Genomic DNA, 13666 nt, shown 5'->3' with positions numbered 1-13666 from the left:
TTGTACTGTTAAATGTCTGCTTAGTTTAAAAAGCTGCCCTTGTATCTGGTGTAGACAGGAAAGAAGGGCTTTAGCCATTAGTCAAGTGCACTCTCAGCTGTCACACAGGAGGCCATGCAGTGAAGGATGGATGTCAGCCTTATGAAAGAGGAATGTGATACCTGTGCTTTCAGGAAGGAAAGGCTGGAGGGAGGGAAACCGAGATAGACAGGAAACAAGCTGTTAGAAAAAATAAATAAAAATTAAGATAGATACTGAGAGACGGAAAGAAGATAGACGCCACAAAATGATGTGGCATCACTCAGTGCCCTTGAGGCAAAATCCTCTCCTTCATCCCTCCTCACACCCTCAGAATGATGGTGGGACGCACCACGCAATGCTTATTCACAGGGAAAGTTAAAGTTTAGAAACATCTGTATAGAATTAAAGTATGATTGCTGAGCTACACCCAACAAAAATATCATATTCAAATCCCCCTTCTTCTGCTGAAAGACGTCTGTCTGTGAGCCACGACGGAAATGTCAACTTCAAATGTCTTTTTCACATAACATTGTCTTCATCTGAATCTGAAGTGGGAACAGATGTACGGCAATATGGTCCCTCTGTGGTGTCTGTCTGTGTTTTGTCTATGCATCTGTAGCTGAGTTTGTTGCATAGACCTTTGTCAGATTAAAGGCAATTCTTTTGGGGAATTTGCCTTTTCTCTCTGACAGCAAGCTACCGCACATTAAATCTTTTTCACGCACAGCCTCTCACATCATCTGAGGCTGGTGTCAGTAAGGCTATCAGATCGCTTCAGGTGCCGCATGCTCAGAGCCCGTCACTGTACCTGCACCTATTGGCAACACAGCACTTACATAAACAGTCACTGGTGGTGTTGAGTTGTTAAGTAAGGTCACAGATCCAGTGTATCTCCTTGTGTTACACGCATCTGTACGCAGCAGACACTGTCCGACAAAATTTTTTGTCCTCTGTCAGTCATCAAATTTTATTTGCACTGAAAAAACAACACAGCAGTAAAAATGTCACTCCCTATAAATTATGACTTCCCCGTGTGAGCCAAATTGTAACAAACGTGTCACATTGTAAGCTTTAACAATGGTCCCCCTTCTTTGTGTGAGTCTGTGAGACTGATAACAAACGGTTGTGATGTCCTACCTGGGCTGATACATTTAATGTGGGAGTATTATGGTTGTATTGTAAAGGTTCTGCAAAATCCAACAAATTACATACGGCAACATTTCACAGAATTTTATCAAAATTCTGTACTTCCATATGGAAACGAAATTCTAGTCCAACATTCACCCACAAGTTAAAGTTGCACAACAGTCTACAGCCATGCAAGCAGTTCAGTAGGGCTGTACTGCTGATGCCAAATGCTATCATCAACATGCTAACCTACTCAGAGTGACAATGCTAACATGCAAATGTTTAGCAGGCATGTTGTTTATCGTCTTAGATTAGCATGTTAGCATGTACACGTTTGCTAATTATCACTAAAGACAAAGTACAGCTGAGGTTGATGGGAATTAGTCGTTAGTTTTGCAGGTATTTGAACAAAAACCAGAGTAATGGTCAAATTAAAGTGATAACATGCATTGTTTCCACAGGCTGTGTAGTATACCCTGTGACTATAGTAAAATGACTTTAACATTAGCCTACAATCAGTGGAGTGTCTCTAAGTTAGCCTATTTCAGACTCTATTATGACCACATAAAACCTCAATAAAGCAACATGCTGAACACCTGTGATGAACATTTTTTGCAGCTTCACCCACACACATATGGGTAAATACTAAAGTAGAAAATGCCTGGTGTTGTAAAGAGTTAGTGTTATTACCTTAATTGAGACAGATGCATTTTTAATGATCGGTCCTTGCTAAGAGCAACACAGGCATCAAATTATGCTATGTCAGTGAAAAATGCTGATGGATATGGCTCTGGGTCGCTGCTGAAAGACGAAATTTGCAGTTTTTCAAATGTGCTTTCCCCTTGGTGAAATCTTTAACCTGCATTTGTTTAATTCCTGAAAAGCTGAAACGGTCCACCTGCAACTTAGAGGAAGCTGTAGTTTAGTATTACACCCGAATTTGCAAACCTTAGAAGTACTATAATAATATTCAATTCTCAGAAAAATATATGTTGCATGCTGTTTCACACAAAAGCATTTCGTAAACACACACTGCTCATGGCTTCACAATCCATGATCATATTCAAAATCATCAAAGCAAACATCTGTTTTTATCCACAGTTTAGCAGTGTTTATCTCCAAGTTTCAGCTCTGTCTGCACTCCTGGGGTGGCATCTTAACTCTGTTAACACCTGGAGAGAACCAGTCACATATCAAAGTAGATTTCAGCTTCGCAGGGACCATTTGTCAAATACACAACATGCAAACGCAAGTACACAAATGTGTTTCACATGTGGATGCAGGCAACACAGTACACAGACGGACACATAAATACACACACACGCACAGAAATAGACTGATTCCTTCGCTGCCATCTGTCAGTTGTAAGAGCCTCAGGGGAGTTAGGCTGCAGACTGTGCCACAGTTGGGTGCTAAAGTGAACAGCATAGCAGATGCTCGGTTTGCTTTTTAGTAAGTTCCTATACCAACCTCCAAGAGAGGACTGCCAGTTTCACTCCACATGAGGATGCTTACTGTGCTCCCGCCATGCAATAATGTCACTTATTTAATGACACCCCCGCAAACTGGTTGTAGAAACATCTGTGCTCTGTTTATGCTTGTCGTTGTGAGGGATGGGCTGCATAAGGTGAAGAAAGTTAAGTCAAGACCTACATTAGAGAACTCAGCGGGGGTGGTCGGCACTGACTAAATGTTATTTTGTCAACACATGGACATTTGGAACATGCTTTGTGATTACATTTGGGTTGTTCAACATTCATTCTTACATAAAAAAAACATATTTTAATCACATTATTTGAAAACAATAATAAATACAAGTAATACAAAGTAATTAGTATTACAATTTGGCTTCTTGGAGGCAGCACAACTGACATTTCACAACATAATGAAGTCCAACACTCACTCTCCTTTTAGCTCTGTTTTCGCTCTCCACCAGCCTCTTTAACAGTTAAATGCTCCACTGGTCATCAGCTAGCCGCTAACTTTACCTTTCGCTGCTTGGTGCTGGGTTTATCTGAGCTTTTTTTGCTGAAAACAGCTGCTGTGTCTGGAAACGAAGTTGATGAGATCAGTGAGAGTGAACCAAAACATTAGTTAAAGTAAGTAAGTTACGAGCAGTAAAACCAAAACAATGAGCTAAGAACTGCGGGAGATAATGCTCTTGTCACAAAGAGAAACCCTTTTCAAATTGTGCCCAGTCATTATACCCACTGCTGATATAGAAATATGAACTAAAGTAGCTTTTCTATTTAAAAATACTCAAACTGCTCATTTAGCCTAGAGTTGAAATAGACTTGTGAGATTGCCAGCGCTTCATTACTATCATGGAGGATGGAGAAGACGAATGCATGGAGGAAGCGGTTTGACAGGTTTGATGAGCATGCACCCAGTATGACATCACCACCTTATTGTAAAGAATGCCTCTCGGACAAAAGGAACCATGTCCTATCAATTCTCAGTAGAAATGATTCCACAGCCTTGCATTAGTCATTGACAGATGACACAGTGAAGCCCCTCTTTCCATTGTTCCCGAACATTACCCAAATTAGCTGATTCTCTAAGCTCGCTCCCTGCTGATGTCGCCAGAGCTCCTGTGTGAGAGCAGATTAGTTGCTACTATCTGTTTGAAGGAGTAAGCCTTTAAATAAGCCTTTTCTTTGAGGACTGATATAAAGTTCTACTTTTGGATTAATCTGTTTGGATAAAAGATTGTATAAAGCAAGTTGTCAAAGATTTTTTAGATTTGTGAAGTGTGTGAGCAAGTAGGGATTTAATGTCTTACGAACACTTCACAAGGACACATTATTTTCCATGTACCCTGGAAAAAAATGGGAAATGAAGAGCTTGAGTTAATGCAGTTTAAGTTTGGCAAATTCTCTATCTAAATATCCATACTGTACACATGTTCTGTTTTTGTCAAACAAGAGCCAAAGTTCATCTGACCTTAAGTTGAGACAAATTCTGTGCTATCAGTAACTTTTTGGAGGAGTCACTAAAATGTATTTTTTTGGAACAAATCTCTTCAAATACACCAGGCCATCCCTCTCATGGGTCATCTCACAAAGCCACATATTGTGTGGTGTTCAATTTTTTTGAGCTTGGTCCATGATTGGGTTCACATGACACCATGTTTTTGTTTCCTCCTGTCATTCTCCCCCGTATGCTGTCCAGCACGAGCAAAGTAAATCCCCAAAAAACAGAAACGTACAATCTTCTGTCTCAAAAAACCATTAACCCCTTGCACAGTGAGGCTTCACCCATCGATTCCAGACACCTTTTGTCAGTTTTGATTTCAGAGCCCATTTCTTACACTCCTTAAAATGTACAGGGTTTGAAGTGATGAGTTGATGACAACAGAAAGAAACAGAAAAACAATTAAATATACGTTCAAAACAACACGTGAGCGATCACAATTACTTTTCACTGTAACAAAACAAGCAAAATGAATGATGCTTAACAAGCTCCACTTGTAAACCTCTTGTCACCAGTACATGGTTTCCTTTCCATGCAAAAGGTTAGTGACAATCATGGACAGAGGGTGTGACCTCAGTGTGTGCGGAACGTCAGGATATGGTGAAAGGTCAGAAGGAAGGGGCTTAAGGGTGTAGGGTCAGACAGTGATACATTACTGTAGCCTTAATGCAAAAGACTCAAAGAGCAGGGGGAACTCAAATTATTGGAGGAAATGATTTAAACATGTGATCTTCTAGGTTTTTCTCTCTGATCTTTCACTTCATTGATACACTGTACATACCGTGATTATTAATTTTGGTCAGTATTGACCAGCCTGGTCTCACCAAATGGCATATGAATAACACACTAATTTCATGTTTATCGGAACACATTTTTTTGTTACGCAACGCAACAACAGACAGTCAGAGCAAGTGCTCCAGAAGTCAGTCGACTTAGTATATAGAGTGTGCATAGCTCAAGGTGGCTGAATTGGTCAAATGAACACATGGCGTTCAGATGAGAGACCAGTGATTGTGTCCCATTGACAGATAGTATTACAGTATTGTTATGATGTTAGCTGTTTTCTTATCTTTATTCTTTATTTGGAACCCCATTAGCTTCATGTCAGCTTCCCTAAAGGGGTTGCTAGTCTTTTGGGGTATTATAATTTAAGATTTAACATTGTCGTAGCATTGTTGAGCACTTGGAATCTGTTAAACCCCTATTTGTATACTTTTAAAAATAAATGGAAGGCAATGCGTGAATAAGCGTTTTAACAGATGTTTGTTTTTGTCGTGCAGTCATGCAATCCCGTTTGAAATTTCTTTTTGATTTAAAGTTGCATGTTTCTCCCTGAATATACCCTTTTGGTGTGAAAAGGATGCAGAAATACCAGCGGAGCATGGAGATTATTTAGTGACCTTTAACCTTTAGAATGACCCCAATCACAACGGAGTCTGTTGTACAACAAACAATAATGAGTAATTATGGTTGTTAGCAGTTGTTAGAGACCTGGAATGATCCATCCTTCTTCAATAGATTTGAAAGGTTAAAAGCTTTAGAGGAAGGATGGTAAAATACACTAACGCATTTTTTATCCCCAATTTACAGCGTAGCAAACACACTTCACAGATTGCTGCATCTTGCTGCTTATTCCCAACACATTGTCACACATAATTTGAAGATTTCTGTTGGCAGATAATGGGGTAATCTTCCAAATTCTGTGTGCTGAGCTTGTCACTGAAAATCTAACATGGCCCATGGCTGATGGATCACATTTTGGCTGCTGATAGGTACAAAGCAGTTGCAGTGCATCTGGAGCTTTTTGAAACAGTTCTTAATTAGAGGAAGCATCTGGACTAAACAGCCTGGAAAAAAATGAAACGTCAGGAAGCTATGACATTTTTTAGAAAGCTTCCCTTACAAGACAGGATTCAGACAGATGTTTTGTTATGGGTGCACTGATGTTGAACGAAAGCCAGTCGAGTCCATTTCATTTATGTAAACCAATACGACAAATCACAAATTTGCCCCAAGGGGCTTTACAATCTGTACAGTATACAACACCCTCCATCCTAAGACCCTCAATTTGAGTTAGAAAAAAAAAAAGGAAGACACGCAGGAAAAGCAACAGATGGATCCCTCGACCAGGGCCGACAGACATGCAATAACTGATACAGTACACCAATGTTGTGAAAGTACAGTAGGCTAGGCTCAAAGCTTAACAGAATGCTGAGATTGTTTTTAAAACAAAAAGAGGCAACTCTAACATAATACTGAGTAACATAGTAGATAAATTGAAGAGTGAAGAAATTAAAACAGAAAACGGGTGTCACGGAGGGAACTCTGGATGAGGACTCGGACGCAGATGTTAAGGTTCAACTGACGATCCTTTATTTACAACCAAAAGACTCAGGAAAATCCCTGGAAACAAAGCCTCTTTTAGCGAGGCAGGAAAACAAACTCACAAAGCAGAACTAAAAAAACTCCGATTTAACTCAAAGGGCAGTAACGTAAAAACGGCAAAAGCCAAACCAAAAATCACTTCGCAAGGAAGGTAAAATGCTACAAATAAAAAAGCTCTGATGCTACTCAAAGAGCTGAATGATCAAAATGGCAAAAGGCAAAACAAGGTCGCTCTTACAGAAGAAACTAGAAACAAGAAACGAGAAACAAGAACGGGATAGACAATACTCAGGCTTGGACTTGCTGATATCATGAGGCGGGTGTGCAAGGCAAAAGGACATGACACACTGGCACAGGACAAGGGGAGACGCAGACTATAAGTACACATGAGGGAAGTGGGGGAGCAGGTGGAGACAATCAGGAATCAGGGAAGACAATCAGACTGGTGACACATGAGGAAGGGCAAGGAACCTGAAACGAGAGGAGAGTTAATTTCCAAAATAAAACAGGAAGTCACAAAACAAACGTGGAGACAGGACAAAAACCCAACTTGACATACAGGTGTGACAACGGGTAGACAGCAGTTGTCGATCACGGCATTGAAGCAACCAGCAGCCAGTAAATTTTTATGAGAAACACTGTACAACCTTTCATTCTATAATGACTGTTATTTTTGAAACCCTTGCCTCAACTAAACATAGAAAGTGCTGTTCAGAGGAACATATTTGCATGTGCAGTAAGGAATAAAACTGTGACCTGAAGACCCTGAGACGGATGAAAGTACTGGGCTGTGGTGTGGGCAGCCAGCCCGACAAGCCTGTGAACCAGTTTCTCAGACAAGACTTGCAATTATCTCCAACGCAAGGCCAATCAGACACACTGCGCTGAAGCAAGAAGACCGCAATCAATCTGCAATGCTTGTAATGAGAAACATATTTTTCTCCGCCAGTGAAAAGATAATCAGCAGCTGAACGGAAGGGTCAACAGGTCTTCACTGCAAGGATGTAGTGAAACAAATAACACAAATCTCTTTCACCCTCCACAGCTCCATCGCTGAATCCTCAAACAAGGTTACCTTCAAACCTGCAGCTCCTTAACACAGCGGCTGACTGTTGTATCGATCACTGAGTGTGTGTATACCAGCAGTTTCCCTATGTGCCCTATGTACAGTAAACATTGATTTGAATATGTGAGTTTATACATAGTTCACTCTAACACTTTTAAATGTTAGAGGGATGTGCCTTTTGTGCTTTGGCAGTGTATCCCAATATAAAGATTGAAGGTTACTAAGTGCTGTCAAAATGTGTTGAAGGGAATAATACATTTTCACATAATTACTAGATTCCTAAATGGACTAAATTTAAAACAAAATCTCAACTCTGTGGTGCAAAAAAAAAAGAAAAGCTTTTAAGATTAACTTGAGGAAAAAATATTGAAAAATGATTCAAGAGAACACATTAAAGCCACATGTTGTTAGAAATCTGTGTTTTGGTTCACTCATTATTCATGTCAGTGCCCTTTGAATTATATGCGTGCACTGTACTTGGCTACATAATTTAATACTTTGAGTCATTATAGCCTACGTAGGGAATATATAACCAATACAATCAGATATGCTGGTATCTCTTAATGAGATATTACTATTCAAAATTCTAATACACTCGTACACACAATACTTTGAAGAAAGATACTGCAGTGTAAAGTAAAAGTTAGACATTTTGGGATATATGCAGTATTGCTGAGAGTTATGAGAGGATGGGTCTCTTCAAAATATGAAGGTTTAGCAAGCAGCTGGTTAGCTTAGCTTGTCACCAAAACAAAACCACCACTTAAAGCGCCCACTTAAGCTTGCTAATTAGCAAGTTATACCTGTTTAATCAGTACAAAAACCAAATACTGTGAGATTAAAAAGATATTGAACACAATAAACAACCTTGTATCATGTTAATTTGTGGGCTTTAGAGGTGCTGGTAGCTGAATTTTGTTAGCATTGGACTAAACCAGGCTAGGTGTTTCCCTGTTTCTAGCCTTTGTCCCAAACGAAGCTAACAACTTCTCATCAAAAAAACACTTTACTTTGCGTTGGGACAGAGTCAAGCCTTTGCCCCATTTGCAGTCTTTGAGCTAAGATGGGTTAATGGGCTGCTGGCAAATCAGAGCAGTATCAATCTTGACAGTGAATAAGCATATTTTCAAAATGTCGCACTATTTGTTGAACACATTTAGCCATTAAGTCCTTCTGTAATTTCCTTTGCAGCTCTTTAATAGTGTTTGTGAAGTTTACCTTTTCCTCAGACACTGAACAATACCCTCTGAATCCTACTGTGTTGTTTAATCGGCGTAAGCATCTCATAAATGTTTACAAATTGCTTTGAATTATTTAATATTTGTAATAATTACATTAATTTGTAAGCTTATATCATTCCTGGGGTGTATATCTGCATGTAAATGTGTATGTCCGTGTGGGTTGGTGCTGATATGAGGAAGTTAATGAAGCCTGTTTTATTTTTTATTGTTTGTGTGATGGAGGAGAAACCAATTGCAGATAATTAAAATCAGTAATTGAAATTGATGTTGCTACTTAAATTATCCTCTCTAATTTTTATTTGGCTAACAAGAGAAATAAATGGGTGCTATAAGTTTATAAGTGAAAAATGTTAAATCATAAATATTGAAGCCAAAAAACGTGGTAAATAATACAACAAATCCATTTAATATGCTCTTCTGTGTTTTATTGGTGTGGAAAATCCAATACCTAATTTCTCATATCCTGCTGTGTGGCCTGTGAAGCTTTTGTAATTGCGAAACAGTCCAATTCTTTCACAGCTTTGAAGCGTTTTCAACACAGCTACTGAGCAGGTTATCAGAGGTTTTCTTTTGCAATCTCTGAAATTGTTTGTTCATTCAAATAAGTTACAAAATATGACTTCAAAGAAAACATCTTGCAACATTTTGGATATAAAGATGACAATGAACACAAAGGGATGTGTGTTTCGAGGTGTTCATCTGACCTCTCTGGACTCCCAGTTTATGACCAGTGAAAGGATACAAAGGCTTCTGGCCAAAGCCATCAATCCGTATTAGACACCGTGAAGGGAATAATTGGAGCAACCCTATTATTTGTTATTGAAGGTTTTTTGAGATTATATATTTGACAGCTGCTCATGTGCAGGACAAAGTGCTTTTGCATTGACATGTGTTAGTGGTGGAGCTTAAAGAACCTGAAAACACCTTCTCACTATGATCAATGAGGTTCTACAAGACCAGAAACATTCTACGAAAGTTGAAACCATTTGGTTTTTTTTCACTTGAAGGTGTGAATGTTTTTTTTGTCACTGGTTTCAGGTGGGCGCGGCTCAGTTTGAAAAAGGTGATGTCACGTACTGCCGTGCACCAATCAGTGTTTAGCAACATTTGAATCAGTGGGTCATGGCATTGTTTGGTTATAATGCCAGTTCTGTGATGGGACCACATCCACATAGCTGTGATAAAACTGATTAGCTGAGTCTATGAGTGTTAAGGGCGAACAACGACGGTGGCTAAAGATATCGTTCAGACCACTTTCAGAACGATAGAAACACTGACAACCAATCAAAATCCGTCCGAAATTTACAAGTCAAGCGGCAGCTGAATTTGTAGAGAGACTGTTTTGCCTCCTTATGATCAAAAATCAATTAATAATCAGATTATTTATATGTTGCATCAGGCGGGTACCCGGGGGCATGAGCCAATTTGCAGCGCTGGGTGGTACCAAAGTGAAAAAATGTTGATAATTATTCTGATCAAAAACAGCAGATACAACATTTATAAAGTACTGGATTTAGCTTAGTTTATGTTTATCTTATTCCTATTAATATGAACATGACTAGGAAGAATAAGAAAGTAGTTGAAGTAGCCACGGCTGTGCTGCACAGTCGGCAGAGAGAGAGAGAGAGAGAGCTATACTATTGATTTGAATAAGTAGCTTACACAGTTGCTGATGTATAACTATTTTATTTTCTGTTTACAAAGGTGAGAAGGAAAATCAAGTCCTTTATTGTCCTTCATTGTCATTATAGTTATCATTCTTGGTGTTAATGGCCCTTTAAACTCTAAATAACAGTTACCATGAGGATGTTTTTTCCAAATTTATACTTTCGTCGCTCATGAATATTAACTTTTATAGAGAACTTCTTAACAATTGAAACCAAGATTTCAGTTTTTTTTAACCACAATTGTGCAAAATAGTCCCTAACGCCTTTCATACAGCTCTCATATAGTTTCGACAGATGTTAGATATGATAAGATAATATTCACAAGCAAGCAGGATGCCCATATTAGAATCACTCTTACATCAAATCATCAGGGAATCTCAAAAAGTGTTGCTGGCACAAATCACTTGTTGACAGCTAAAGTTTTGTTCTACAACTTTGGCAGGGTGTCATCTCATGTAGCCTTGTTTTTTTATTGTCCACACCGTCTGGAGCAAGATAATTGTCATGCATTGGAAGCTGGGGAGCATGACGGGCACAGATAGGCACACCATATATACACTGTACTTGATACTGACAGAGCCACTGCTATTTGTCTCACCCAGAGCGGGACGAGCCAACCCTGTCTTTTGATCAATGGATTTTTCATCCGTCCATCTTTCTTTCTTACCGTCTCTCCTTTTTTTTCTTTTTCATACACTACTTTTTTATGTCTCCTCTCTTCACGTCTCTGTCTTCTCTCTTTTTCTGCAGTACTTTTCCTTTTATAGTTCCCATGCACACCACCCACAGACTGGCTATTGTGTTAACCATAGTGGTCAGTAAGGTTAAGTATATCATATAACCTTTTAAATCAAGATTTTAACGGTCAAGCCATTTGCCATTGCACTTATCCTTTGTTCAGACATCATTCATATATGGCACCACAAAATCGAACACAGTGGGTGATAACTATTACAGAGGGGAAATGGCATAATTGCCTTCCATAGGTTTGTAACCATTAGGTGTTTCACTACAGAAGTACATTTACTCTGGACAAATAACTAACTTTAACCGTGCACAATGGATAAAGTTACAGTTACTTAGTATTGGAATACAGAATGAAATCTCTGATGCATTCTTTCACAATCTCTTTTTATAAGAGCATAATGTTCCCACTCATTTGGTGGTTGCTTAGCAACAATAATTAATGATGTGATTTGATAACAAAATGGCAAAATGCTCTCTGTCTGATCAGGCCCTATGTAAGGTGTCTACTTGGAGCATGGTAATAAAATGACAATTACTTCCTGACTTTCTACCTCGCGGTGTGTCTCCTATTGGACATTTTGTTGTCTGGAATTACGATGTCCACATGCTGCATCAAGTTATAACTACTAAGATAATCTAGGGTGGTTAGACGGTTAGTGGAGATCCGGGGCATAGCCCAGAAATCTTTGAATGAGTCTGGGATCATGCTTTAATTCAGTTAGTCTGTTTTAACGGCCTATAGCTTTTATCCACAGCTGTCACTATCAAGTGTGTCTGTCATATTACATTTCCACTCCAACACGCCCAGTTGTTCGGTAAGACATGGTTGCTATGAGATTTGTGATGCAACTCGTATTTTGTGAATAAATTCTATCATTGGCAACGCAACAGCAGCAGGATTACATTACTACATTTGTGGCCATTCTCTCTCTCTCTCTCTCTCTCTCTCTCTCTCTCTCTCTGTGTGTCTGTGTTATAATGCTGCAACAGTTTTCTGAGAAAGAAATGGATGCTTGGAAAATTTGAGGTTGTAATGGCTGGGGAAGCAAGGAGACCTGACCATAGAAGTGGCCTGTTAAATGCACCTAATACTCTGCCATTAAGACCTGTTACATCAAGCTATGACCATGTTTGGCATGATTGTATGCAGGGACCTTTAATAGAGCTCTTCATATTTTTATCCTACATGCGCTAAAAGCTTTGAGTGGTCTTGGTTGCCACAGCAGCACTTGAAGACACTCATGGAGCCCAGACCGAGCTGAAATTATCATAAAACCCAAACATGGCCTTTCAGATCAAGTAACCACACAAATAACATATATACTCAGCAATGTGGTTGGACCAACTTTATAATTTCTTATCTGGTTGCTTCAAACATTTTAAACCTGTTGTTAAATTACCTGCATCATATTGCTCACGCAGATATATCCTTTGTTTCCTTTTTTCTTATCTCTGTTAAACCGCTATGAAATGCATGAGAATCAAAAGCAATCAAAAAGCAATTTCTCACCGCAGTAGTATGTGGTAATATCAGGAGTGAAAGGGGCGAGATGAGTCAGAGCTAGCTCAAATATTCCTTCACATGCACACACTGTGCCAGAGCTGCACTGTGAAAAGGCAATGTCAAATATGTTTGGATGTGTTAGCAGCACACTTCTAGAGTTCCTGTACTGGCTGAAATGTATAGAAATCTTGGGAAGAAAATGTACTGTATCGCACCACTGTTGCTCCAACACAGTAGAGTTGTACGAAATGGAAAAACAGTAATAAATCTACAAGTGATGGCTAATGAGAGGTTTGAGTGAGCAGAGAGCTGTGGGATATGATCAGTATGTACAGTAGTTACCATTCTGGTAGTTTTACCCAAGATACTGTGTGAGGACAGCCTCAGGGCGAAACTCAAACGTCTTAAAATAACTTTTTTTATGAAAACATTTCACCTGGTGAGATTCTTTTGAACAGGTCTTAGAAGAAGGAGAAATTACACTGAAAAAGAAAGTTGAGCGGTGCTTTTTGAACTCTGACACGTTCCTCATCGTGGATCCACTAAACAAGCTTCCCTCTCATGAGATTAAGCCTCTTAACCATTTTGATCTTTTTGACCGACGAGGACCCCCACTGGGACACAGGGTGACCTTAATTAACATGCCCTTATGCTCCGTTTTGATGAATTGACCACCAAAGGTCAACAAAGAAGAGTTGCAGATTAAACTGACGGATCAGAAAGCCTTTCACAAACACAGGATCTGCTGCACCCCTCCAATCTTATTATCCTTTCATGGTGCTTTATGAGGTCCAACTTATAAGTCAGATAAAAATTGAAACCAGAGTAAGGCTTTGAATTAAAAAAAAAAGAGTTTGAAGGAATTTCAACTGACAAAGAAATTTGAAAACAACCCCTATAGCATCCTGCGGCTCATTCTCTTTTCTCTATCAAA

This window comes from Cebidichthys violaceus, unplaced genomic scaffold (assembly GCF_023349555.1).
Source record: "Cebidichthys violaceus isolate CVI_PGR_0920_01 unplaced genomic scaffold, fCebVio1.0.p SCAF_21, whole genome shotgun sequence".
Lineage (NCBI taxonomy): Eukaryota > Metazoa > Chordata > Actinopteri > Perciformes > Stichaeidae > Cebidichthys > Cebidichthys violaceus.
Note: the sequence above shows the minus strand (reverse complement) of the source record.